Raw genomic sequence first — 5,918 nt, forward strand, 5'->3', positions numbered from 1 at the left:
TGGTCACTCCAAGCCTTTAACATGAAGTGCATTTATTGGAATGCACGGGGTCTCGCCAATGCCCCCACTAGATTGGTCCTTAAGAATTTTCTAATTAATCACAAACCCGATTTTTGTTTTCTTGCAGAACCATGGATGGATTTGAAAAATCTCCCCACAAACTTTCTCCACTCTCTTAATCTTCATTGCTTTGCTACTAATTGTCGTCCTAACAATCTGCCGAATCCCTGGTGTATCTGCCCCCGTAATATCGTTCCAAAATCATCCTCACCATTGACCAACTGGTAGCTTTCAATGTTACCATTGATTCTGTCAACATTTTCATAGCTGCAATATATGCCTCCACCTCTGTGTCAAAACGTAGGTTACTTTGGTCTGATCTCTCTAATCTGTCTTCGAACCTTGTTGGCCCCTGGTGTTTCTTAGGAGACTTCAACGCAATTTCTGGTGCTCACGAACACCGTGGTCACTCTGCCCCTTCTAGAGCTTCAATCTCAGATTTTCGAAATTGGATTGACAATAATTCTCTCACAGACCTTCCGGTGCGTGGCCCTCTTTTCACATGGTGCAATGGAAGAACTGGTTCGCATCTTATTGAAAGGAGATTGGATAGATTTTTATGTAATCAATAGTGGATGGCCGCCTGCTATTCCTTTGCTGCCTTCACTTTGCCAAAGATTAGATCGGATCATTTTCCGCTTTGTTTAGAGGTTTCTTTCTCTGAGATTCGGTTTAAATCTAGTTTTAGATTCCTTAGTATGTGGAGCCTCCACGATAGTTGCTACAGTCTTATAGCTGACAGTTGGGCTCAAACTGTCATTGGTTGCCCAATGTACATTCTTTCACAAAAGCTCAAAATGTTAAAATGCAAGCTCATTTCATGGAACAAAGATGTCTTTGGGAATATTCACACACTTGTTAAAAACTCTACATCTAATCTTGAGGTTATTCAACAGCAAATCCATCTTCTTGGCATGACGGATAACTTAAAAGCTCTGGAAATTAAAGCTCAATCTGATCTGGAGAATGATTTAGCCAAGGAAGAGTTATTTTGGCTTGAGAAATCTAGAATCCGTTGGCACACACAGGGAGACCGAAACACAGCTTTTTTCCATAGAATCTCTAAAATCAAGCAAAGCAGGCAGAAAATTTCTTATCTCAGAGTTGACGGCAACACCATTTCCGATCCCGATGACATGGCTGCCCACGCGGTAAATTATTTTACTAACATTTTTGGTTTTGCAGGTACTGTTCAGCAGACGAATATTGCTGACATCATCCCCCTTTTGGTTACGGATAACATGAACAACATTCTCACGGCAATTCCGACGATTGAAGAGATTACAACGGCGGTGTTCGGTCTTAAGCAGGATAGCGCGCCTGGTCCAGATGGTTATGATGGAGTTTTTTACCAGAAATTCTGGTCCATTATTAAGCAGGATGTCATCAACGCCGTGTGGCAGTTCTTCAAAGATGGTTGGATCCCTCGGAATTATAACGCAAATTTGCTCATTCTCATTCCCAAAGTCAAAGAGGCAGATACTATGGATAACTTCAGGCTGATCGCCGTGGCGAGTTTCAAGTATAAAATTATCTCCAAAATTATTGCTGATCGTCTTGCTTGTATAATGCCGTTTCTTGTTTCGAAGGAGCAAAAAGGTTTCATTGGGGGTCGGAATATCAAAGATTGTTTATGTCTTGCCTCAGAGGCGATAAATTTGCTTGATAAGAAGACGGTGGGGGGAAACATCGCTTTGAAAGTTGACATTTCTAAAGCCTTCGATACATTGGATTGGAGTTTTCTCATATCGGTGCTTAGGAAATTTGGTTTTAATAATCTTTTCTGTCATTGGATCTCTACTATTCTGAATTCTGCCTATATCTCTATTGCTTTTAACGGGGCTGCTCATGGTTATTTCAATTGTAAACGGGGAGTTCGCCAAGGTGATCCGCTCTCACCGTTGCTTTTTTGCCTTGCTGAAGATGTTTTAAGCAGACACATTTCTACTCTTGTCAACTCGGGTTCCCTTGCTCCTATGCGCATCAATCGTAACATCGCCGTTCCTTCCTACATTCTTTACACAGACGATATTCTTATTTTCTGCAAAGGTCTTCATTCCAACATTGCCATTCTAAAGGATCTGTTCATTAATTATGTTGTTTCTTCTGGACAGGTTACTAATGTTGCAAAGTCCATGGTTTACTGCGGCGCTATGTCGGATCGTAAAGCAAACAGAATCTCCTCTGTCACTGGATTTTCTTTAGCTACTCTTCCGTTCACTTATCTCGGAGTCCCGTTATTCAAAGGATGTGTCAAAAGAGTCTACCTTCATGGAATTGCTGACAAGATGATTTCCAAACTGGCTTCCTGGAAGGGTGCTTCTCTTTCTTTTGCTGGCATGGTTATCCTGGTCTCCTCCATTATCCACAGCATGATTTATCACTCTATTTCTATATATTCCTGGCCAATCTCACTGCTGAAAGAAATTGGGACTTGCACCCGTAATTTTATATGGAGCGGTAACGTTAATAATAGAAAGCTAGTCACAGTTGCTTGGAAGAAAGTCTGCAGCCCGAAATCGGTAGGTGGTTTAGGAATTCGGTCTCTGCTTACTCTAAACTCCGCCTCGAATTTGAAACTTTGTTGGGATGCTATGGCTAGTGAGGAAGATTGGGCTATTATTGTTCAGGCTAGAACTTTTAGATCTTTCGGTCACATCCATCACCATATTTTTTCCTCCATTTGGAGCGGCATCCGTCCTGAATTTGGCTGTCTGGTTGATAATATTTCTTGGATCATTAATAGTGGCAGGACGATTCGGTTTTGGATTGACGAGTGGTGCGGTTGTCCGTTAATTAATTTTACTGATTTGCAAGCGCTACAAGATCGTGAGATTGATATTAACCTGTGCCTGGCTGATTTGTTTGTGGATGGGTCCTGGTGTTTCCCTCCCTCTTGATTCGTGTGGTTCCCGTTCCTTCTACATGTCATTCCTTCTTCTGTTTCTTTTTCTCAAACGCAAGACTGCAGATGCTGGAAGCATTCTGCAAATGGCTGCCTCTCCTTAAAAGAAGCCTACTCTTTTAAATCTCCCATTGGTTCTAGAGTTGTCAATATGGGCTACCCGGCCCATATGGGCTTCGGGCTTTTTAGGGCCGGGCCCAATAAACCCATTTTTAAATTTTACTACCCAGGCCCGGCCCTGTCTGGGCTGCGGGCTACCCGGCCCTAAATGGGCTTCGGCCCTAAACGGGCCCAATTCTATAAAAAATTAAAATTTTCTCCTTATTTTTGTAAGTAACCATATAATTGCATGCAAGAATACATTATATATATATATATATATATATATATATATATATATATATATATATATATATATATATATATATATATATATATATATATATATATATCCAAAATTATAATTTCTAAATAATCCATATAAGTTAATAATTAAAATGTAAAACAACACATTAACTTAATTTAAACTATCCAAAATACATCACAAATTATATAATGTAGCACAAATAATTAAATAACTTTTTCCAACAAATTTTAAGTTATAAATATTCATGACAATTATAATTTTATGATAATTATAACAAGAAAATGCTATAAATTTTTATAATAATTATAATTAGGAAAGGATAAATTTTAATTATATTAAAAATATTTAACTTTTTCGGGCCGGTGGGCTACCCATGGCCCATACGGGCCGACCCATATTTTTTAGGGCCGGGCTAAAAAAGGCCCGGATGTAAATGGGCTCGAAAAATGAGGCCCAGGCCCTAAAATTTTTCGGGCCAAATGGGCCGGCCCATGGGCTTCGGCCCATTTTGACAGCTCTAATTGGTTCTAAGCTATCTTGGACAAATTATATCTGGAATGATGATATTGCTCCCTCAAAGGCTTTTCTCATATAGAGAATCTTCCATAATAAAATCCCAACCGATGTGGCGCTCCAACGGCGAGGGTGTAGTATTTGTTCTCGCTGTAGTATCTGCGGATTGGTCGAGGAATCGATGGATCATTTATTTTTCTCTTGCCGGTTTGCTAGTAAACTTTGGAATTGGCTCCGTTCACACCTTAACTCTCCTCTCTTGGTAAATTCATTGGACACGGCGTGGGAGTGTAATACGGTGAACTGACTTTTTATTAATCGGAATGTCGCGGATAGCAAGAGTCGCCACCGACTTTTATATTATCCAAACAAATTCAGAAAGGCAAAAAGAAACAGAAAAAAAACCTTTTAAGAAAAACTGAGTTCGGGGGGTAATTTATGCAAAGGGAAGGTGTAAGGCACCCTTTGCATCCATGGTTTTCCATGGGCTCTTAATTGCTTTGCTTGCTCGTTTGTTTAGAAAATGTAGATGAAAGAGATAGGGACTTTAGCTTGTGAATAAGCGTTGCCCTTTTGAAAAATTATGAGAAAGAATATAATAAAAAGGTTTGAGCATTGCAAGGCAATTAGGGGCAATTACCTTAAACTCAGATGATAGGTCTCTTTTTAGCCTTTCAGAATGAAAGGGTCTATCCTTGCCATAAGAGGGCAGGAAGCCTTTCGTTTGGAGGTTGAAGGGTCATCGAAGCATCCTTTGCCATAAGACTGTCCCATGCCATAGAAGGGCAGGTAGTCTAAGGCAAGGATCAGAATAAGCCATTTCGTAGGCAGCCAGAAGATACCTCAGCCTTTTTCCGTAGGCAACTTCCGAGGGTCGAGGTCATATTGCGTATCGAAGGCAGCATCATTTAGGGTCGTATGACCTTTTAATTATCGAGGCAACAGGCTAAGGTATCCTCGTATTCGAGGGACATGGCTTATTCTGCAAAAACACGAGGCAACAGGCAACAGGCAACAAGGCAACAAAGAGGTTACCCCAAAAGCGTGCGTGTGTGCACCAATCATGTGATTCAATTCAGTTATTTATCTTGTATTTAGTTATTCTAGGTCACTTACAATCTTGCACTCCCTAAATTACTAACCACGCAGTTATAAAGCAATAAAGGGGAGGGGAAAGTGAAACCAGCGGATCCCCAATGGGGTTTGACATAAATAATAATAAAGCATAAAATATTAAGGTTAGGGTTTAGGGTTACCAACAACGTAGCTTTGGCAATTGACAAACCCTGAAAAGGAGAAAGAAGAGGCAGAAAACAAAGAGTGAGTGCATTACCAAGTTCGAGGGCAAACTTCATTAACCACAAAAGAAAATAGAATAATAAATTAAAAATAGAATAGAGAGAAAGTACTTAGCTTGGCATTTGCCTGACAGAGTTGAGGGCAAGGGTTTGCCAGAAGCATCGACTCTGACCATTAGGCATGAGCAAAGAAACAAATAAGGCGTGAGTGTATTACTAATTCGAAGATAATCAGAGTTAACGTAAATAAAATGAAAGAAAAATAAATTAATAATGAATAAATAGGGAATACTTAGCTTCGATTCGAATTTGATCTGATATGGTTGTTAGGCGCCTTTAGGATTGACCCTGAAACAAGGCAGAAAATAGGTGAAGGCAAAATAAAAATAGAATTAAAATAGAAATAAAATTGAACTTAGCTTTTGATTTGATCTGATATGGTTCGTTGTCGGAAGGCACCTGAACAGTTAACCCTGAAAAGGACACGGGAAAATGATAGCTTTAGTGTAGGGTGTGATCCTCGTAAACCTGATTAGGGCACAAGTTAACCATGGTTAATAGAACAGATAAACGTTAAATTAATTAAGTATTTGTTTTCAACCTAATTAATTAAATCGACAAAGTGCGGTTTCGATTAAATGTTCTAACCCTAATATTTATTTTAATCAAATAATACTAACTCAATTAAATAGTTAAAATAACCACTTATTTATTCTATTTAAGGTAAACCACTAATATAAAAAATAAAAGTTTAATTTTCATTAAGTGGAAAAAA

Source organism: Vicia villosa, linkage group LG6 (assembly GCF_029867415.1).
Source record: "Vicia villosa cultivar HV-30 ecotype Madison, WI linkage group LG6, Vvil1.0, whole genome shotgun sequence".
Lineage (NCBI taxonomy): Eukaryota > Viridiplantae > Streptophyta > Magnoliopsida > Fabales > Fabaceae > Vicia > Vicia villosa.